The 24,810-nt window shown below is 35.2% G+C and overlaps 1 protein-coding gene and 1 long non-coding RNA gene across 14 annotated transcripts in view; one reads left to right on the forward strand and one right to left on the reverse strand.

The window, feature by feature from the left end:
- Positions 1 to 24,810, forward strand: part of LOC149792818 (poly(rC)-binding protein 3-like) — a 274,568-nt gene that overhangs the window by 176,972 nt on the left and 72,786 nt on the right. The window contains exon 1 of one of the 13 annotated variants that reach the window (XM_089971284.1): positions 14,945 to 15,087. The exons of 11 other annotated variants lie outside the window; for them this stretch is intronic. The gene's annotated coding sequence lies outside the window, so the exon portion shown is untranslated. Of the gene's footprint in view, positions 1 to 14,944; positions 15,088 to 23,309; positions 23,869 to 24,810 lie in introns of those variants that run through there. One more of the 13 variants, XM_089971283.1, reaches the window with a different exon arrangement.
- On the reverse strand, positions 6,749 to 12,125 carry LOC149792819 (uncharacterized). Its single transcript, XR_016423301.1, has 2 exons — positions 11,720 to 12,125; positions 6,749 to 6,994 (listed from the first exon to the last, which is right to left on the reverse strand). It is a non-coding gene; the product is annotated as an uncharacterized LOC149792819 (long non-coding RNA).

Below are 24,810 nucleotides of genomic sequence, written 5' to 3' on the forward strand. Positions count from 1 at the left end.
CTGAGCGGTCTCAGTTTTTGATGCACTAGCTGTGTTTAAGAGAGTATATATTTATCTAGAATTTATGTAAAGCATTTCTTATGTCCATGCTGTAGTCGATAGGATTTTAGACATTACTCAAGGAAATTCATTTTTCAAAGTTATGTTTATATTTTGAATCTTCATATCTTATTTGTTGTGAAAGGGTTTATTATCTTAGGGTATTTGATCAATTCTTCATTTTTTAATTTTTAGAATTTTACTCATAATTGGCACAATATTGCCATTATTATGCTTGAAAGAAGACCAATATTGTTAAAAACTTAAAAAGCAGCCAATTCATACTGGATACAAAACAACTATTGATTACCCATGAGGTAAATTGACATCCATGTCATATTGTATATAAAGATTGTCATGAATCATTCGTTGATTACAAAATGTTGTACAAGAATATATCAATGCATCAGTACTTTACCATATCACAGTTCATATTGATTTCAGTTCTTCCTTATCAGTATTGTAAACCCTAACTATCCATTAGAATAATTGTGGAATTCAAAATATTACATAGTATAATGTAATAAGACCATAACGAGTCAAACATATGGTTTAGTAATGGCTGAAGGTCAGTCAATGACAGATAAGCCATAACCAGATACATACTTACGTATATGGAGAAAGAGTACTGTTTGAACTTGTTTTGACCAAAGTATGCCTCAGATTCTTCAGTAGCATGAGATATTGTGGTGGGACTACAAGTAATGTTTTGATAACAAGATATTCTGATGGGACTGCTAGTAATGCTTCAGTAACAAGATAGTCTGGTGGGACTGCTGGTAATGCTTCATTAACAAGATAGTCTGGTGGGACTGCTGGTAATGCTTCAGTAACATAGTCTGGTGGGACTGCTAGTAATGCTTCAGTAACAAGATAGTCAGGTGGGACTGCTGGTAATGCTTCAGTTACAAGATAGTCTGGTGGGACTGCTGGTAATGCTTCAGTAACATAGTCTGGTGGGACTGCTGGTAATGCTTCAGTTACAAGATAGTCTGGTGGGTCAAGTAGTAATGCTTTGATAACAGAAGATATTCTGGTGGGATTACTAGTAATGCTTCAGTAACGAGATATTCTGGTGGGATTACTAGTAGTGCTTCAGTAACGAGATATTCTGGTGGGATTACTAGTAGTGCTTCAGTAACGAGATATTATGATGGGACTACTAGTAGCACTTCACTAACAAGATATTGTGATGGGAGTTTTAGTAATGCTTCAGTAACACAAGATATTCTGGTGGGACAAATAATAATGGTTTGATTGCAGGAGATATTCTGGTGGGACTGCTAGTAATGCTTAATAACACAAGATATCCTGTTGGGACTGCTAGTAATGCTTTGATTGCAGGAGATGTTCTGGTGGGACTAATAGTTATGTTTCAATAGCATGAGATGTTCTGGTAAGACCACTAGTAATTCTTCAATAGCTTTAATGTATTCTGGCAGGACTAATAATCTGGTGGGACTACTAGTAATGCTTCTGTAGCACAAGATTTTTATGGGCCTACTTGCAATACTTTCATTGCACGAAATATGTTTGTCTAACTGCTAGTAATGTTTTTATACCACAAGATATTATGTTTGGACTAACAGTAATGTTTTGATAGCATAAGATATTCTAGTGAGACTACTTGTAATGTTTCATTATCGTGAGATACTCGGGTGAAACTGCTAGTAATGCTACAATAGCACAAGAAACTCTGGCAGGACTACTAATAATACTTCCATAGCATGAGATCTTGACTGGAACCGACAATGGTCAACTTATTACCAATATGCGTACAGATACATTTTACTGTATATGTTGCCATAGTGATTTACATCACACTATAGCACTGTTTCAGCACTCAGGCCTGATAATGACTTGCTTTATTTGAGATCCAAACATATACTAATTTTGAGAAAACATTTGTTTCCTATTATTTCATTGTCTAGACAAGGAAAGTGAAAACTTAAATCGGCAGGTGAAAATTCCGAAATAAAGTTCATTAAAAAAATAAAATTGTATGCCTGTGATGCTTATAGTTTATGTTTCTGATGCCAGGTTTGTCATGATTCCATTGTACATTTTTGCATTCATCAGAATCCATTATACTTACCATATGTAGTTACATATAAGTCCAGTCCAGCTGCAAACTGCACAGACCTAGCTCTGCCATCGCATAATGCACTGGTAGATCTGGGTTTGTGCAGTTCATTAGTAGTAATCAATACAATGAACAAGATATTCCCTGATCTGCAGGTGCATTAATTATAATATGGCAGATCAGGATCTTTGACTCATTTTATAAGCTATTATAGACAGTAAGTCACTTACCGTCGACCTCCAGGAATGTGGCATACCGTCAGCAAAAATTGAATTAAGGTAGCAGCTTTTAGCAGGAATTGAATTAAGGTAGCAGCTTTATTCAACATGATTTCAGTTAATGCAGATTTAATACTGTAGCATAAGTATTTCAATTGGGGGACAGAGATTTGGCAGACGCAATATGTTTTTGTCTTTCATCGATGAAGCATCTTAGATGGCAAAATCCCACGAGCATCAGAACTGGGTGGGGTCATATTTGCATTAGAATTGGGACTGTTTACATTGGTATTGGGGCCTATTTACATTGGCATTGGGGCCTATTTACATTGCAATTGGGGCACATGTACATTGGGTTTGGGCCTATTTACATTGGTATTGGGCCCATGTAAAATGGGAATGGGGCCTATTCCCAGTTTGTGAGGACCCCTAAAATGACCTATGCAAATTATCATAAACGTACACCTAATAGTATTTTGATACTCCTGAATTAAGGCACTTTGTTCCAGTTTCCACCACATGATATAACCATCATGTGCTGAAAGTGCTGTTAAAACTGACAAAACAAAAACAATAAACCAACAACTTTTTTTTACTTGATTGTTCAGCATCATTGTTTCTGTACGGATTTAGGTTTTCTGTGGTTTAGAAATCTCCTTTAACAGGTAATAAGTAGACCAGTATATCAGCAACAGAAAACAGACTAAAATATAACTTAGTGATATCACAAATCTATTCATAATAGCGTTTTTTTTAAAGTCCATACTACAATAGATAAAAGTTTTGGAGCACTGTTTGCTGTGATTCTGTTTTCAGTTAAAATAACTATAAAGCGTTTTTTAAAGTCCATACTACTATAGATACAAATTTTGGGGCACTGTTTTTGTCAATTAAAATAACTATAACCTGAAGAGTGGAAAATATTGAAAATTGTGCTGTTGTACGACTCTGCGATAACTAATTCAATCCATGTGATGCAGGTGAAGTGAATATTAATTATTAAAAATAGTAAATACATGATGTGAATTCTTGTGATAATGAGATGTATTTAAATGTATTGAATGAGTAAGATGTTTGTAAAGGTATTTGCAACCCATCTTTTTGTAAATGACCTCAGTCTTGTTCAGTTTGTGCCTCACCTTTCCCATTTCTAGAATGAACACTGCGTTAGTCACTAACTAAAATGATTTCAATAGAGCCAATTTTATTTTATGTAGAGGACCACAAGGGAGATCAGTTGTATTTAATTTAACTAATTAAGTTACCCATCTCAGCTGTGCAGATTTTTAGTACTTTTAATTGACTAGGAAATTAAAGAAAACACTGTTATAGTCTAGCTCATAGGAGAATGAATCCAAGAATATAATGTGGGGAAATTGAATATTTATTGCAGAAATTAATACATCCTTGTCCCATTCATTATATAGAAGGGCTGTGTAATAATTGCTATGCTATAAACAAAACTTTGATTATGATAGGTTATGTTTTAAATAAAATCATTGACCACACTTGTATTATATCATGAGCCATCTCATTTTCAGGCTATATGACCCTATTGTAAGGTGTATTATAGTGAGATGTGGTATAATAAGGTACCATATACTGAGGCATCTTATAATCAGGAACCATTGATTAATTGTACAGCAAAGCACCATATTCTGAGGCAGTTTATAGCTTGACACAATATACTGAGGCATTTTATTTTCAGACACCACATTCTGAGGCATTTGGTGTCTGGAACCGTATACAGAAAGAAGCATTTTAGTCAGGCACCATATGATGAGGCATTTCATTATCTGGCACAATACAGTGAGACATTTTACAGCCAGACAACATATACTGAGGTATTTTACAGACAGGTGCCATATACTGAGGTATTTTACAGACAGGCACCATATACTGAGGCATTTATAACATCTACTTTTGTTTCAAGTATTGTCAGTCAGCTGATGAAGAAGGACCAGTAAATTTCTCGAGCTCAGTGATCAGTCCTTCTATCTACAAAGAAATTTATTGTCAAGTTAAAGCCTTGATGAGGCACCCTTAAGTTAGACATCTTCTAATGATTGGCAGTTGATTGAAGTGTATGTAGAATAATTTTGAATGCAAGACTTGATTGAATGATGTACTTACTGTACCTCTAATGCATACTTGATCTGCAGTGTTTTAACAGTAAATTTGCCTCGCCCTATTACGGCAGTAAGTTAAGCACCAGATATAACAGCATGTAAATGGTGAATTTTTGTCTGCATGCAGCTGCTTGAAAACATACCAAAGATATTCTTGATGAAACGTCTGCTTGTGACTACACAATGCTTTTGCCTACTGTTAAAATATATAAAAGCATGCTTGTGGATTGACTTTTATTTTCTCCACCCTTCCTCAATGCACCACCCCCTCCTTTACAGAGCCATTTGATGACAAACCATCAGATCTAGGAGTTTGGTGTTGTATGAAAATATAAACAAAAATATTTGCATTGTTGGGAAAGGCTCATAGCCCTATTTCCATGGCATTGTATTGACAGTGATATATTAAAAGTGTTGATACAACACCAACAAAATCAACTGTATCTGATATTGGTAAGAGTTGCAAGAAAAATTCCATCCATCCATCCATCTGTTCTCATCTTTGTTCCTGCACAATAGGCCAAATTCTTTGCAATCTGCCATTGTCAAGACTTCGTAAATAGCAAGCATCTCAGGTAGGGAAGAAGGATTTAGCTTTCACGATTAAAATGTTACAGGTTAACATCATCTTAACTGAGAGAAGAAAAAGGGTATCTGCACAATGATACTCCTATGTGAGACCTGGATCAGCCTTTGTGAATGGCTTTCAGTGTTGGAATGCAAATGTCAAAGGTTCAGATCACTTAACTATATTAAAAAAATGGCTTCCACACAATAATATCAGCTGAATTATATCACAAACCTGGACCAGTCTTTGCAGATGGGTTGCACATTGGGTAAAGAAGGTTGTTGTGATTTGAAGTGGAAAACTTTTTTTGCACACTGATTCCTGTTTCACATCACGTATGTGGACTAAACATTGTAGATGGATTGCAGTAGAAGCTTATTAATTTTGCGGTCAAAATTTCATAGGTCAATGGTCAGTGAAAAACGAAAAATAGTTTCTCACAATGTTTCTACCATGTACTAACCCCATATGTACTTATAGTGATATTATGTTTTACCATGAGGGAAAAAATGCTATGGTTGGCAGAGAGAAACAGATATGGTCAGCCAACAAAAAGCATACATATTTCTTTTTTTGGTTTCAGAAGACTTCGTCTCTCATCTTAGTAGTCTCTCTCCCAATAGAGAGCTTTATCTCCCATCATAGTAGTCTCTCTTATCAGAAGGCTCATTATTGTAGTCCCTCTCCCATCAGAAGACTCTGTCTCCCATCAGTGGTCTCTTTAAGAGTTTACTAAAATTGGAAGTAGAGACTTATGCAATAATAATAATAATGGAACTTAGATACTTTTCTGTACCGTTATAGGTTATGACTCCATAGCTTTCAACCTTATCACAAGCCCTTCTGTACAATGGCAGAAGTTCCAATCCAGAATTATGGTTCAACACTGGATTGGAACTACTTCTCTCATTGTACAGAAGAGTCTTGTCACATGGTCAACATTTAGTTGATCATGTCACTCCAGTCCAGAAGTCATTCCTCTGATGAAGATGTGTAATAAGGTTGAAAGCTAAAGAGTCTTAACCTATTATGCTACAGAAAGGTACTTTATCTATTCCTAGTTTCATTGAGTGCAAATGGCTGAAGTGGTAACAACATTAATTCAAATAATATTAATAATAATGAAGTCTTTGCCTTATGAGGGTGGCACAGTTTGTACAAAAAACTTATCTCCCTTGAATTCCGAACTTGCACATTTTCAAAAAAGTTGATGGATTGAAAGGTAGGTTAAAAACTTGTAAACAGAACATTTCTAATCAAAAATAGTAAGTCAAGGTCTACCTTAATTTTTATTCAGTCTATGTGAAAATCCTAACTATTCACCACATCATTTTAAAGAATGGATGTTTTGCAGTGCAGTTATATTTATGCAGTCTCTTTGTTATTCCATTAAATTTTACAACAAAAATCCATTTTCAGCTCTTGATTCATGGAAATGCAGATGTCATGCAATCTAATGCACATATAAACATTTAGTTATTTTGGATGTTGATCAGATGAAATGAATTTTGGCCCAGTATATGTTTATCCTATCAGCTGGCATGTTTCCCTTTCTCCAGCAATTTGTTTTTCTTGCATGCCTAAATTGCCTGCCGCAGAATTAGACAAAAAGTGTAACAAATGGTATTGTGATCTAGCAAATTATTATTGGAGTATATCAGAATTATGTATTGCAGTCATTCAGTCAGTTAGCTGAGTGGGCAGAAACATGCTTCTTTTACATTTTATTTTATAGTCCTGTTAGTTCGGAAGTGAGAATATGGAATTTTCCTGCCCGTCATCTTCTTCATCAACAGTTTGTTACAATTTGGTTAATGTTTTTCATTTGCATAAATTTCCTCTTGATATATTCTCATGTTGAATCATTCTAAAGCTGAGAGACTTCATTGTGTAACAGGCTCACTTATCACTTTGACCTCGGGCCAAGGTCACCATTTATACCACTTCTAAATACATTCTGCAATAAAAGCAGATAGCAGTGTGAATTTATTGTTGTCAGTTAAATAAATCATATCCAGCTGAGAGTATTGGTTACATATGATTATTAGCAATTAAATGACAAATTACTGATTGGCAACTGAATGATAGAGTACTGTTTACTCATGATTGGCAACTAAATAACAGAATAGTGATTACATATGATGACTGGCAACTGAATGATAGAGTGCTAGTTACATATGATGATTGGCAACTGAATGATAGAGTGCTAGTTACATATGATGATTGGCAACCGAATGATAGAGTACTGGTTACTCATGATTGGTAACTGAATGAGCAAATACTGGTTATATATGATGACTGGCAACTGAATGATAGAGTACTAGTTACATATGATGATTGACAACTGAATGATATGATACTGGTTAATCATGATTGGTAACTGAATGACAAAATACTGGTTATATATGATTAACAACTGGATGACAGTACTGGTTCCATATGATGTGTGGCAATGTAGATCTCCACAATTGTGTTCACATGTTGTAAATTTGGATTTGCAATACATTATAACAGTATATTTGATGAATATTGGAGGTATGAGATAAATGGTGCAAAAGAGATCCAATTAATATTCCTTTTCATTTTTAAGCATGAAATAACTGCTGTATGTTTAGACTTTGCACGGTCTGCCTTGATGAATCACCTGTTCCAGAATTAACACTTGTATGGAACTAATCACTTCACATATGCATCACATTTCAGGTTGCATTACAATAATCATAAAACCTATTCTGGAATCAAGATTGTCTAAACAAATGTGATATTGCCATATGTTTACAAAACTTATCTTCTGTCTCTCTCTCTCACCCAGGGGGAGCTATTATATATGTTTCATTAGGTACCAGTAGTCTTGTGGACTTTCTCTCTCTCACACACACACACACACACACACACACAAGGGCTACCAGAAGGGGAGCTACCATATGTTTAATTCAGATACTGGTAGTCTTGTGGACTCTCTCTCTCTCTCTGTCTCTCTTAGGGGGCCCCAAGTGGCCGAGTGGTCTAAAGCGCTCTCCATTACGGATCACTGCCATCTCACCACTGTCTGCATGGGTTCGAGTCTAGGATTCGGCCAATGTGGGTATGTGAGAAAGCCTGCCAGTAGCTTCCCGTGGGTCGGTGGTTCTTCCCCGGGTTTTCCCTGGTTCTTCCTCCACCATTAATACTGGCCGCCATACATAGCCTATCGTGTGCTGAAAAATGGCGTTAAACCCAACAACAACAACAACAACAACAACTGTCTCTCTCACACACACACACAAGGACTGCCAGAGAAGTAGCTACCATATATGTTTAATTCAGGTACCAGTAGTCTTGGGGACTCACACACACACACACACACACACAGAAGGGGAGCTACTATATATGTTTAAGTCAGGTACCAGTAGTCTTGTGGACTTTTATTGAACACATTGTCACAACTAGTTCTTCAATTTTGCTTCTTTTCAGTCTCGTTAGAATCAAAATCTCTGACATAATGGAAATCTGAAACCAATGAAAGTTACATTCCTGGTTCACTTAATTTTATTAGCCTGTCAGATAATGGATTGTATTTCCTGTTAGGGAGAGTTATTGTTAGAGATGACATCTTTCTACTGACATTTTGCACTTTCTGAAATTTTAAAACTGATTTGATTGGTGAAGCACAAGTAAAACAGAACATGACCTGGTATTGATGATTATCAGATGTATTTGTTGCAAGCAGAGTTTGATATCAATCACATTGATATACATTACATTGATATCATTTTCAACACAAAACTTAATAAAAAAAATTGACAAATTAAGGAGAAAATTGTTGATGATTAATATCGGGATAAATGCTAGAAGTCAAATATTCTAGTGGCTTTTTCCTGGCTATTGAATATAAGCTAGCTGGGCACGCAAGTTCTTTCTTGGTAGCCCACTGGGCCGCCATTTGGTTCTAAAATATTGTCAGACCCTGCTTGATCATGTTTAAATATTGATGCCAAAATTGGATAAGGTCTTATTTTCATATGCCTGCGATAAAACAGAGCATATCATGTTTGATAATGTCACTCCAAACATGTCTGTATGTTACCAATTTGGTTTATACACAATAACTTGACTTCACCATCTGCAGTTACCAAACTTTGTGGATGGCTTCACTTCCAGTCATTGTCCTGTGCCTTAAAGAAGGAAAATAGTTTCACTACAACAATTAGAGTTTACCACCATCTACAGTTATATTTTGTGAATGGCTTTTACTTGGGGTAAGGAAAAGTCCTGCCAATTTCAGACTCAAAAGGTTAAAAGTCATGGTCACTTTGTCTCAAAGAAGAAAACTAGTTTTCACGCAATAACTGGAATTCTCCAAAATTTACAGTTACCTAACTTGGTGGATAGCTTACAGTTTGTGCAAGAAAGAACCCTATTGAATGGTGGAGTGAAAACATCAACTGTCAAGGTCACTGTGATTGAAATGATTAAAATGTTTTCTGCACAATAACATTAGTTGTATATGACTTACCTCAACCAAACTTTGTGAATTGCTTGCACTTGGGGCAAGGAAGAATACTGTTAATGTTGGGATCAAAAGATGATAGTTCAGGGTCACTGACAGAAGAAAATTGTTTCCACATAATACCAACAGTTACATAACAGACCTTTCCCAAACATTGTGGATGGCTTGCAATTTAGGCAAGAAAGAAGTCTATGGCTTTCATGGTCAAAAGGCCAAAATCATTATGACTGAAAGAAGAAAAGAGGTTTGTGCTTAAAATGCAAGTTATCTCCAAAGAGAACTGTTGACCGCTCAGGTGGCCTTGTGATTAGATCGTCTGCCTCGGATGCGGGAGGTCGTGGATTTGATCCCCAGCCAAGTGATACCAAGACTTATAAAAAATTACAAGGCAAAGATATCAAATTTAAACAACCACCATATTATTTAACTGGCTGACATTGACAATATATAGGGTGATGTGTCAAATCTTCTAAGGCTGCAATGGGTGAGCCTATTGTGCTAATTTGAATAGGTAAAGTTCGTGAAGTGGACCAATCCAATTCTTCGTAGGTTAACAGTAAACCAAAAAGATTCAAGATGAGTGTTGAAGAACAATACATGTAGTTATTACACTTGATTGCTTTGAATGAGAATGTTTAAGCCATCTGTATTAAAGATTATTAGCAGGTTTGTGAACAGCAGCAATGTTTCTTTGAAGTTTGATTTTACTCCAGATGTAGAATGCAGAGCATGATTATTTCAGTTGTCGGAATAGTGTTCAGGTGTGATTCATAAATTAGCTATCAGCAAAGCAAATGAAGCCAAGCAAAATAAATTTCAGAAATCATAGTAAATGGAGTTTAACTTTGCAAAGCATGTCAGCAAGAGAGAGAATATTCTTTGCACCTCCTGCAAACATATTGATCTAAGTCACTCTGGAGTGTATGACTGCATCTAATTAAACCCATAACTTGCCATTCATTGGATTTTTAAGACAGAAATTTGGCACGTTTTTATTTAATGTCTGTATGGATGTGATTATTTAGTATTTGCAGATACGTATATGATGATGATATTTGACAATGTCAAGTGGACCGACAAATATTTTTTTTCTCGAAAATTCATATTTGAACTTCCACTCATTTTCTATGGGCTTATATTGAAAGTTAGTTTATTGTCAATTGGACAATGTTGCTTTTTTTGCTCACATGAACTCACTCGCAACCACCCCACTCCCATTCTCTGGGGACCTCAAAGCACACTTCTTGAGTCTCACCACTGGCAGGTATGTATCATCAACATGTCGGACATTATTTTTTTATAGCAATACCAAAAAATATTGTTGAGATAATCTTGTGCTTGATTAATTGAGCTTGGTACCACTTGTGAAACAAATTTTGGTCAGATTGTGATCCAGCTTGGTAAATAAACATATATCCTCATTTTCTTAGGTCTTATAATACATGTATTCATGTGCCGTATATACCGGTACTCACTTCAAAGTCGAGTCCAACTGCAAACAACAAATACCCTGATCAGCCACAACATAATGCACTTGCAGATCGAGGTCTGTGTTGTTTGTTATGCTGAGTACTCCTTACAAACTGCACAGAACCAGGTCTGCCTACACATTATGTGATGACATGTCTGGGTCTGTACAGTTTGCTGTTGGACTTGTCTTCTAAGCAAGTATATACATTTTATATTAAGCCCAACTGAAAACAACATAGACCCTGATATCAAAGTGCATTATGCAATGGAAGATATGGATCTGTACCAGTTTTATTTTATTAAGGAGTTCATTTATGAGCAAGATCAAAATGTTCCATCTGGATATACCTCTCATTAGGATATTGTAAAATCAGCATTATATAAAATTTGGGTTGGTTTATGTAGGATTGTTTTCTTATAATACTACATAAGGTTGCGCAGTGCAATGGTCATCTGTTTGGTGATGTCAGCAGTGTCTAGCCCACTCCGGCATGTTGTTGCCTGCTTACAGAGATGTACACTAACTGAGATTGTATAGATTACATTGGTTTTGACACCTGAAGTTGAATATAGCCTGATAACTTGATAAAAGCTGTACATCACTGTTTATTAGTGCTAGCATTTGGTCATGAGGTATTGACACAATGGAATGTTATTCAGTGTTATTGTTAATGATATTGATGATCTTATTATTATGGTTGTTGTCACTAAAATTATACTCACATTAGTTGAAGTGTGATGGCGCAAGAAAAAGCATATGGTTGCAGTAACTGGATATTCCCAAGTTTAATGGCCCCAACTAGTCACATACAGAAAAGGAAAATAATTGGTACAGATTTAGCCCAGTTCTTCACCTCTGAACCTTTAAAATTTGATCAGAAACTGACATGAATTAACATGAGCTGCTTACAGAAAATTAATTATAAAAAAAACAAACAAATAGTGCCTAGCTTCCTTCCATATTATTTCACACCATTACCAGAACCACATTGTTGGAGATTTAAGGAATGCAACCCCTCACTTTTCTAATATTTCCTATGGTAAAATTCACCTGAGTCACAAGAATATGATGTATACAAGTTTTCTCTTCAAGTATGAGGACCCCTTCTTAACTTCAACAAATTATGCAGACCCCCCACCCACATGCTAAAAATTGTACATTTAGGATCCATTAATAGGTCTTGTTCAGCAATGGCCTGTGTGTGACGTCACGAATCACTACTTCCTATCTAAATAGAGTATAGCTCCAGTTTTGGACAAAATAAATAATATGGCTGCAGTACCATTATTTATATTATAGAATACTTTACTTAGAGAAAATGAATAAAGTGAATGCATATTTAATCAGTATAATGGAGCATTAATTAATCTGATTGATTTCATTGCAAATACTTTTCTTGCTGCTTACTAATCTATACGTACGGGTGTTCTGTTCTATTTGTACATATCTTTAATGCTGTTTATGAACCTATTTTTCTTCTACTTTTTTCTAAGTTATTGTTCAGATAAAATTAAAGCGGTAGGATTTTCACATATCTTAAGGAGGCCCCAAGTGGTCGAGTGTGCTAAAGCACTCACCGTTACGAATCACTGCCATCTCACCTGTCTGCGTGGGTTCGACCACATCTTGCAGGCCCTACTCTTTAATCCTTTTCACTTGTTTGACTAGTTCTTTATTTTTCTGCTGACCAATCCGATGGCCTGTTTGTTAGAGCATCCGTCTTGGAAGCGGGAGGTCATGGGTTCAATCCCAGGCCGAGTCATACCAAAGACTTATAAAAATGGTACTAACAGCTGCTTCGCTTGGCACTCAGCATTAAGAGGTTAATGTTAGGACTGGTCAGCCTGGTGTCAGGATAATGTGACTGGGTGGGACATCATGCTACATGTCTGTGGTATGATGTCCCAGTGCTAGACATCATTATAAGCTGCCACACTGCATACATTGTAGCAATATGACTGAAAATTGTTAAAGCTGCATTTAAAAATATGTCAAAAGTCAAATCTTTTCCTGCTAACATTCTGCCCATGCTGTCTTGGGTAAGATTTCAGTTCAGGGATTTTACCCCATCCAAAGCATCATCACTGAGAAAGTTCATTGTAATAAGATATAATCAAAGTTGATACTTGATCTAAGGGAAGTAATTAACTTGCTGAAAGCCCTATAGCATAGAGTTCTCTTTCATCAAGTCAGTGTTGCAGACTACAACTCCTAAACTTTCTTGTTACAGCTAGGATGTATAACTGCAGGGCATGGAAACCCCCAGCTGTTACCTTGATCTTTGACCACTGTGAACTTCATTTGCATATCAACAAGGAACCTGCGATAGATGAGTTTAGTGGAGTTTTCAGATCCTTTAAACTCTCTGATAGTACATACCCAGGGGCAATTTGTAGAGTTTGAACAAGACTATGATGTAATCTGGTACAACTCTTTTAACTGGTGTTTCTTTATATAACAGGGTTAGAAATGGACCTTAAAAACCTTGAAAAACTAAAAATTTCATTTTGACCTTGGAAACGTAAAAACAAAAAAAGACCTAAACAAACTGAAGGGGACCTAAATATTTTAAAATAATTTACAAAACTGAATTGCTCTACTATGACCCATAAAACATGCTGTTTTAGACACGTTTTTGTTTGTTAGGCTAGCTAAGTGGTTGGGAAAAAGAGGTAAATATGTGCATTATTATTTTCGTGCTTTATAATTATTAATTTTCATGTTTTTATTTTATTTAGAAACAAACTTCAAACATACTTTATTAAATTTTGAATTATTGCCATGCTGACCATGGAGTTAATCTTGTAACTGCTTTGTGTCCTGAACCTCTCCAAAAACTTTTAAAAACCTCAAGGAAAAAAACTTAAATTTTAAAACCTTATTTTACTTTATATTTAGACATTATTTAAACAACTTTAAAAAGCATTAGCAACAATGCATGGGATAATTATTGGCACCTAATTTAGAATGTCTTGCATCTAGGGCAGTGCTGTCCAACCCGCAGTCCATGGGCCGCATGCGGCCTGCGCGCTCATTTTAAATGGCCCACCAGAGCTCAAGCAGCTATATAGTCATTGCTTTTCAGTTTTCTGCTGTGGCCCTCGGCTTCAAGAAAAACATTTTTCAGTGGCCCATGGTGTCAAAAAGGTTGGACAGCACTGATGTAGGGTATCCATGGGTGAGACACTAGATGATTTTTGCCATGTCAAGCACCTTATTTGAGAACTGCCAGAAAACTAACTGAAATTGTTTCTTCCTCAGTAAACTCATTCACACATTGAGAACTTGTACTCGGAATAGACCAGAACAAATATGGGAGAATATGCATGGCAGTCTGCTTTAAGAGTCCTTTGGGCATGAATCTCATACAGGTTGGCCAAAGAGTCCTTTGGGCACGAATCTCATACAGGTTGGCCAAAGAGTCCTTTGGGCATGAATCTCATACAGGTGGCCAAGAATCCTTTGGGCATTAATTTCATACAGGTTGGCCATTGAGTTAGCAAATAATGATGTGTATTCATTCATACCCAGTAAATACATCAGTTTTGGGATCTTCATATATTTAAAGGTTATTCACTTTCTTGTCCATGAATGAATAAAGTTTGATGGAAATCATTATAAATGAATATTTTTGCAGTTTTTCATCTCTGTACTGATATCTTCAAATACATAAATATTACCCTTTGCAGGCCAAAAAATGTGAGTCTAGTTTCTTCTTTACAAGTGTTTCTTTAACATAACTTGTACAGTTCACTTCAAAATATATGTTTGGTTTTATTAATAACTTTGTTATTGCTAACTTGTAAAGGGGGAGTACATTTATGAGGCTGTACATGACATCCTCATTGACTATCGTTGAAGTATCCATATGATTGGGAAAAATCTAGTGGACCTTGGCCCATTGGGGTGATATGTGTACCCATCTTATCAAATCAGTAAGATATGACACTAGTGCACATGAGAAATCATCCATTGGATTATGTTCTGTAGCTGAATAAAAAGCTATTTTCGTATTCATTGTTTTGGAAAAGTCTGCATTAATGTGAATTTGGGATTATCCAACTGGATTAAAGTTAAATCAGGATAAAAGGTAACCTGTATTTATATCCACATGCACAGCTATCCCTTCGCTTCCTCTCCATCTCCAATTTAAATTATAAGGTCCTAACATTTAGCCATTTATTTCCTTAAATTTGAAGTAACCACACAGGCCAAGTTAATGCCAGTGTATTTTAGTACTATTATGTCAGGGTTACTATTTTAGTAATATCATATTAGGGTATTTTAGTAATATCATGTCAGGATATTTTAGTAATATTTCATGGTATTTTAATATTTTAGTAATATCATGTCAGGATATTTTAGAACAGTAATATCATGTCAGGGTATTTTAGCAATATCATGTCAGGTTAATTTAGTAATATCGTGTCAGAATGTTTTTGTATTTTGGTAATATCATGTCAGGGTATTTTAGTAATATTAGTAACATATACCCTGAGCGCTCCCTGTTAGTATTACTGCAACTTGTTTACATTGTTAGGATATTTACACACATAGTTAGTGCTAGGGCTATTCTTATTAAAAAAAATACCATAGTAATGATGACGATCTTCAAAAAACAAAATTGTCATGTTCAGTACCTTATTCCTCATATGCATGTATTAAACTATAAGCATACATAACAAAATAATGTGTAGATATCAAATGCTGTATATACAATTTTAAAAAAGTAACTTGAAAAAGCAACCTTTATGACAAGAAAAATTATGTTATACATGCTTCATAGATTGGAAAGATTGTAGAAACTAATTCTAAAGAAACAATAGTCTGTAAATAATCAAATTTTGCAAAACCAAATAAAGTTATTTCTTACCTAAATACCCACCAAATGGTGGATTTTTTTAAAGATGGTTGTCATTCTTTATTCCTCACAATCTAATCTTGCAAAAATAAATAAATTTATCGCATTCTATCTTTGGCACAATCTGTCCAGTTCTATCTTCAACACAATCAGACCACATGGTGGATGTTTTTAAAGATGGCTGTCAGGCTTTATTCTTCACAATCTAATCTTGCAACAATAAATAAATTTATCCCATTCTATCTTCGACACAATCAGACCACATGGTGGATGTTTTTAAAGATGGCTGTCAGGCTTTATTCTTCACAATTTAGTTGTTATATTGGCATGCTGCCTTATGTGATCAAGAAGGGATAGGAAGAGAGGATTACCAAATAGTTACCATCTTACCTTTTCTTAGGAGCCAATGGCATGTGTTGGTCACCTTGCCTTTTCTCCAGCCAATGCCATGCTTTGGTCAGTATGTGTTGATGTTATAGGTGTACCTAGTGGTATAAAGCCTCATTGTTTAGACCTATGTATTCTTAATTGACTGTACATGGGATGGCTTAAGTCTGTTGAGAAAATTTGCTGGATATTTGTACATGTTGAAATTTCAGACTAGAATAATGTAATGCTACAAGAGAACAGTATTAGTGGTGGATTGTGCTTGATAAGATTTCATATATATGTAGAAATGCTGTGAGCATGCATACATTATACAAGGATTTATATCAATGAACAAGGTAGGTCTTAGAAAGCTTTATACTTTCACTTTAAGTTTTACCTTTAATAAAATGATGAAATAATTTGTGCATTTCATACAGGCTTGTTGCTTAAAACTTTTTGTAGTTGGAGGTGTGCATGTACAGGAAAACATCTTTATGTTTGTTGCTTGAAGTTTTGTGTATGAAAGATAAACTTCTCAATGACTAGTCTAACAGAATGCTCATTAACCCCAATATTGCATGTAGCTAATGAGCTACAAAGTTAGATGCAGTTCTATCTCTCTCTCTTTCTCTCTCTCTCTCTCTCTCTTTCATTATTTTTCCTTTGGCCTGGAACAGACTTTTGCTACACAATTTTAAGTGATTTAAGATACAAAAAATTTCCTCATTTTTTAAAAATATATTTTTAATTTAATTCCTCACTGCCATTTGTAAAAATAATGTTTTCCCACTAAAAGTAGAAGTAAATAATCAAATAAATTGTCCACTTCTCAAGTTAGATATTTCTTGCAATTCACTGCTCCATTAGCCAAAGTGGTTAGAACGTTCTCCTCAGATGTGGGAGGTTGTGGGTTTGAACCCTGGTAGAGTCATAGCAAAGATGTCAAAAAATGGTACTAGTAGCTGCCTTGTTTGGCACTCATTATTAAGAGGCTAGTGTTAGTACTGGTCAGCCTGGTGTCAGGATAATGAGACTTGGTGATACATGATGCTACATTATACAGTACTATGCCCCAGTGCTAGACATCACTATAAACTGCCACATGGCAGACATCATAGCGATAGGACTACAATAAGGCGACAATTCCAAATAATGCAGAAAATGATATTGTAACCCATCACCATGACAACCATTTTCAAAACCTTTATAGGTAACAATTGGAAAAAGCAATTTACCAGTACCATAAAATAACTGAAATACCCAGTTCTTTGTTTAAATGATCAACTCAGAGGATGACTGTCCTTTGTTGAAATACAATTCCATGGGTATGATTTGATAAATCATTCTAATTAGTAACTAATCAAGGCTCTATTTACCTTGCTTACACCCTAGGGATCAATAATTCTGCCTTTGACATGAGCTGCACAGGTATGGATTTCCAATACACTAACATCAGTGACACTGAAAACCTTAATATTCAGTCAACTGAGTACATTACCAGTTAAATCTGATTGATTTCTTTTCAGTGCTTTAATGTTAGTTGAGGAAAAATTTACCTACAAACATGTACTTCAAATTGATGACACATAAAAATCAATTCAGCAGTGGGAGTGATTAACATTCATGAAGTTGATGAGATTACCAGCCCTTGATGGCACAAAGCTCCAGAATAGGGTTCATTCTTCTTAATGGTAGTGTTCTTTTACCTGCACTTTTGTGGATATCTTGTGATATGTCTGTCCATTTGTATGTATCACATCCATCCATCTTTTCACCAGTTTTCCTTGTAAACTGAAATTTATCCAACAGAGGAAGAGTACAGTCTTTATTCACTTTAGTCAAGACCAACTGTAAACTGCATAGACTCAGATCTGCCATCACATAATGCACCAGAAGATCTGGGTCTGTGTAGTTTATTATGACTAGTGTTATGTATATTCAATTTGAATTGTTTGTTATGTTATTGTGTGATATGTTTAATTGTATTTTGTACTTGACCTTGTCCAAAATCAAGTTCACTGTGTTCCTGACTAGAGACACTGATTAGGTTTTATTTAGTAAACAAATTATACATGGCTAACATTTTCTTTGTGAGTGTGGGTTATATATTAGGATCATTATCAGTAGAAGTAAACATTTATTTGGGCCTGGATCATGGTTATTGGAATTCCCTCATAAAAATAGCTAGCCTTACTGATGTTTACCACATTCTACATTATAATGTTAGTAACAGATTGTATTAGAATGGAAAATTCCATGAAGTAATTGTATTTCCTGAAAATGCAAATTATGACCTGGGTCAGAGTAGAGGGTTTATAATTATGTTTATCTAAAAATTATCTAGTCATCCTATAAGATCTTGAGGCAGATCATTAGTTGTGTTCAGTGTTTGATTAGGGCTGAAATTATTTAATTCAAACTATTCTTCTCAGGAAATACAAATATTGTTGGAAAGAGATATTATCTTGGAATTGTAGTGAATTCAAACAAGGAAACTTTGGATTATACCACTGTGATTCAACAAAAGGCTTCTGGCACATCATTACAATTGAGGTCATTGGTGTTTTAGTACATTAAAGACTACAACCACACAAATACCTTCAGCATTGGAAATTATAGCAAAACCTGTTATGAGAGACTGCCCCTTCTGCCAACCAGAAGTGGCCTCTCAAGACAGGTGGTCTCTCATAGCAGGTTTCTACAAAGAAACGTTTCCAAGGTCCAGTTTCAGAACAATTTATCAATAGTTATTTCTAAAATATTGTATGCATTCGTCTAGAAACAAAATTATATAGCAGTAAAGATATACTTCTATCATTAAATGTGAAAGCACATTTACATTTGAAGATCACATATTTTAGCATATGAAATCATTTCTAATTTACTCCTTTTCCTTTATATTAACCTTTTTTGCAAGTGGTCTGTTTTTTTTCTTCACTTCTGTCAGCTACAATAATTATTTTCTCAAGCCGTAAAATTTGTTTCTTTTTAGCTGGAGGTTCATCCATTGTAATTAAGATTCTAGATGTTAAAATGACTGTGCTTAGTTGTAATATCGAACGTAAAGATGGTTTTGACTGGGCTTTGGGACAGTATGAAAAATCTATACATGTGCATTGCATATCTAACAATTAACAAAATAAAAAGAAACAATTATCTCATCCAGAAACAGAACCATTTACTCAGAGACAAAAGTCAATGGCTTCATTCAGAGAAGACATACAGGGATGAAATCTAGAAACAAAGTATGGAACCAGTAGCACCAATTTGACTAGATAACAGCTTTGTGATTGGGATGTAATATTTAATTGGGGCGGGGGGGGGAAGGGGTTTACAACAAACATCGCAAGTCTTGAACACTATCAGTCAAATCCTGCAAACAATTCTTTCTTTCTGGCTTAATAGACAATGATATTCACCCTCAGGCAATACGGATTAGCTCAAAAGACAAACAATATACGAGAACACAACATCAACTTTAGCACTACAATGGCAGTTTGTGACATGTACATCAACCTGGTTTATGGACTGTGGCATCTATCACCGGTAGCCACAATCCTGTTTATTTAATTATTCTTTTTATGTTTGTTTGTGATCCAAACAATCATTACTAATCAAGTGGTAATTGTAACAATTGATTATATATAGGTCACTGGTGTCTGTCTGTGTCCTCGTGACACTATCGTTCATAGATATGTTGGGTCCTACGATATGGCCAGGAAGCATACTAAGTGCAGGAATAATTAGTCTGGTTCCCTGCTTCATATGCTTCTTGCATTGATCACACCTTTACGAATAACGCCGGGAGCATACTAAGCAGGGAAACAGGCTAGGGAATAATCTACATGTACTTTAGTCTGGTTTACAAGAGAAACTATAAAACACTATAAGCATAGCTACAAAATTTCATATATTGGTAGCCAGCCTAATTTTATTTTTTTAGGTGTATTGGCAGCTGTGACAACTGTAATTTAAAAGAGACAATCTTATTACTGGTATCAGACTTTAACAAATTGCTTGGTCACAAGGACGTGCTATAAGCAGTGTTTCATTCATTTATCATTAAAACACATCTAGATTGGATCTTAAGTTGCTTGTCATGGCTTGTCACAATTTCTGAAGGTTTTGTACTGTATTTTTGTCATTCCTTTTTTAAAAACATAATGGTCTAATAAGTTTGCAACCTTAAATCAGTTGACATTTAAATGAGGGATACTGTCAGCTTGATAGGGCAGTTTAAGAGGAAATGTGTTGTAATGAAGGTCCTTATGGTGAGTGAGTGCCATACTTGATCAGATATCTTTAAAAAGACATGTCATGTTTTTCTCAAGGTCTCTTCTGATAACCTCCTGTTAAATCTTTATTTTTCTATCAAGTAAGGAGACTGCTCTGATGGCCTACTGGTATCTGCCTTGGATCCAGAAGGCCACGGGTTCGAACCCCAGGTGAGTCATACTAAAGACTTGTAAAAATGGTGCATGCAGCTGCCTCACTTGGCACTCAGCAGTAAAAGGTTAGTGTTAGGACTGGTCAGCCTGGTGACATAATAAAGTGACTTGGTGGGACATCATGCTACATGTCTGTGGCACAATGCCCCAGTGCTAGACATCACTATAAACTGTCACACTGCAAATACTGTAGCAATATGATTGAAATTTTTTAAAGCTACATTAAAAATCCAAAACACAAACAGCACACTACCAGGTAAGGAAGCTTGAAAAAAATGTCCCAATATTTTTCCATGCTGTATCTTTATATACTCGTTTACAATTATAGTCCATCTGCACAGACCCAAATCTGCTGTTATATAATGCACCTGCAGATCCAGATCTATGCAGTTTATTTGGAATTTTAAAAAAAAGAAATAGACCCAGTGGTCTGCAAGCACATTATGCAAATGCAAATCAGGGTCTTTATTGTTTACAGTTGGACTTATGAGCAAGTATATATATAGCTAAAAATTTGACAGGTTTATTATTAATTATTAAATTAGTTTACCATCTTAGAAAAAACCCACAAAAAATATAAAAACAAAATTTGGTGAAAAGGAATATAATTTTCTTCTTTTGATGGAATAATTCATATGATAGTGATTCCACAACTGGGATTGAGTTAGAAATTATTTGGAAATATTGTGTTACAGATTTATATTTTCCATTACTCAAAATGCTACAGTAGCGCTATGTCTTACTTCTGTCCACGTGTGTTTCAGTCTCAGGTTTGGCCAGTGTGGGTAAGTGAGAAAATTTACCAATAGCTTTCCATGGATTGGTGGTTCCTCCTGGGTTCCTCAACCACTAAATATGCTGGCTGCCATGTATCGCCTATCATGTGCTGAAAAATGACGTTAAACCCATAACAGCATAAGTAGTTCTATCTTTATAATATTGTCCATGATAGTCATTGAGTATACTGTTTTTTAGTATGTATAGCTGTGTTATAGTTTCACTACAATATAATGAAATGGGATCCATGAATAAACCTGCCTTTTAACTGAATTGGCATTATAATGAATGGCACTATAGTGAGGGAGTGATGTATTACCTCAAATAATGTCATATTGGAATTGCTTTTATTTCACTTGACCTGCTGAGGTTTTAAATCAATTAGCACAATCTGAGGCAATCTTCAACTTCCTTAGGAAGGAAATGGATCATTATTTTCTCCTGCTGTAGTTCCCCATATACATCCATATATATATATATATTTATACACGTATATACATGTATATATATATGTATTACAGACATACATGCCCGTATGGGCAAAAACGTCTATTATTTAAATGATGATGATATATATATATACATAATATGCACGCACTTACTTTGAAAGTATGGTTCTGATAAGCTTATATTATCAGATTTAGGTTTAGCTTACAAGCCAGGATCTAAAGCAGATGTTTTTATCAAGAAAAGTTGTGAAGCCAACATATGTTTACCATATATTTTCACTTGTAAGCAAGTCCAACTGGAAACAACACACACCCTGATCTGTCCGTACATTATATAATGTCAGATCTTGTCCTGTGCTATATATATATATATATATATATATATATATATATATATATATATATATATATATAAAGAGAGAGAGAGAAATTATAAATATACACCAGACAGAGTGAGAGATGGAATTATAAAGATACCCCAGACAGAATGGAAAGTGATATCCCTGGATTATATAGAAGAATGCTTGATGATAGTAGGCAGAATTAATATTTAATACAAATAATACTATCATACAGGTTGGAGAATTTTTAATTCATACTCTACGGAGATTTGAACCCATGTCCACGGGTAAATGGCACCTATCGCCTTCCCTGCACACACAAGTCCATAGTCCATCATGACTAAGCACACATCACCAATAAATGATTGAACTGAGTCAATACTATATGCATTCATGTGTAGCAGACACACTAGCATGACTATAATTAATTATAAGTAATTATTATTTGTATTATATATACATGTGTGTGTGTGTTCTACACACATGGGAAAATTAACTTGTCTTAGACAGTTAGATTGTGAAAATTATAGATTTATATCATTATAGTCTCTATTTATTGCACTGACCGCCCTCTTTATAGCACTGGCCATGAGAGCCATAGAGTATATTACCAGACAGTGTGATTGCTTTATAACGAAGTAACATATCGCCACTCTGACCACAGGAGCAGAACTAGGGAACCATGCTGTAACCACTTAAACCACTGGAGCAGTGCCACAAAAATGAAAATGGATCCCTGACCATACCTGCCTTATTACAGTAATGGTGTTATAATGAAGGGTTGTATAAGTAATGGAGTGTTTTATAAACACAAACAATATATCAAGTAAACTTTATTTTCCATACTCATAAAGTCAGCTAAATACAGTAAAACCAAACTATAGACTAAAACTGAGTTACACTGTAATGTTCTGTCATTTTCAGTCTTTGTTGAGTTAATCCTTTGCATCTCCCCTGTCTGACTAGGGGATTACCAATTCTGCGCAATAACATACCCAAGCAGCTGAATGGCTTGTTAGCTTTTCCTTACAAATAAGTAGTTATGACATACTTTCAAGCCATTTTCCATCTGTCAGGTTCATATTACAGATCTAGTGGTACATTATTGTTCCTGAAAGCTACTTTTCCTCCTCACATCAGAAGATTGTTCATTAAATCAGTGATTTCTTTATGCCTGGTTGAGTAGATTGGGAAATTTTCATTGATTGTGCAGAATTCTACTTTCTTCTATATTAAGGATTTTCATCAGACCCAGTTGTAGGTTGTTCTAAAAATTGATTACCTTGTGTCACAGCAGTGAGCTCCATTTCAGAATGAAAATTGTCAACTCCTATGCGCAAGCATTCATCAGTGAAGCCAGCAACATGTGCCCCAATACTTATTGACAATGTATCAAACTAACATAGGAGAGAGCCTCACACAATTACAAGACGGAGGGCGCATTTAAAAGGATCATTACAAGGGACATGTAGACTGTGTCACAGATGTCACAATATTGAAGGGAACATTGTTGGAGTTTACAAATTATTTTATCCTGCCTTTCAACAAAGAAGTCAGTAAGGATAGCTGATCAGAGAATACTTGTTTATCTACCAAACCACTGACATCTTCAAGCACTCAAGATGGGTAAAGTATCACTTTAGGTGTCATTTTACCTACAGGTCTACAGACTGTATATCACTAGTTGGAATTAACTTAGACATATTGTAGACTGGTTCTTTGCAGTGAAGCTGATGGATACAACATACTTTATGCCATAATTAATGAGTAGTGATGTGGAAGTTGTTTGTTTTGGCTAAGATATTGTGAAAATATGTCTCCAGGTATTATTTTTTATGTGGTTTTCTCCATGAGAGTTGGTCTGGATTCACTGTTAGCATCTTGTGTTAATTTCCTTTACCTTGTTAACAGCTACACATTGTTCTAACTGTCAGTGGACTGACAGCTAAATTAGATTCAACTTTTTTTTACTGGAACAATGTCATAATTGCTGTAAACTTGTTCACACTTGACTTACTGCTAACAAAAATGATGTTACAGCTTTGAACTTAAGTTCTTCCTATTGGTGAGTTGAGTTGCGCTTCAGACAGCAACACAAGGTTATTTAGTGCCAAGGCATTTAGAGTAAATTGCTTTGCCTAAAGATGCACAATGGTTGCCAGTTTGTATTGAGCTGTTGGTAGGATTCTAACCCAAACCAATATATCATGAGTCTAGCATGTTACCCACTGAGCCACTATAGCTCCCATCAAGTCTTTACAGCATATTAATATACAGTGGAATCTCAACAACTCAAATGTCCAAGGGATTGGATACATTTGTGCTCAAATGTTCATGGGATTGAATAAATTTGTGCTCAAATGTTCAAGGATTGAAAAAATTTGTACTCAGATGTACAGGGATTGAATACATTTGTGCTCAAATGTTCAAGGATTGAAAAAATTTGTACTCAAATGTACAGGGATTGAATACATTTGTACTCAAACAACCAAGGTTTGAATAAATTTGTACTCAAAATATCCAAGGGAATGAATAAATTTGTACTAAAATATCCAGGGGATTGAGTGT

This window comes from Sinohyriopsis cumingii, chromosome 9 (assembly GCF_028554795.1).
Source record: "Sinohyriopsis cumingii isolate HCF-2022 chromosome 9, ASM2855479v2, whole genome shotgun sequence".
Classification (NCBI taxonomy): Eukaryota; Metazoa; Mollusca; class Bivalvia; order Unionida; family Unionidae; genus Sinohyriopsis; species Sinohyriopsis cumingii.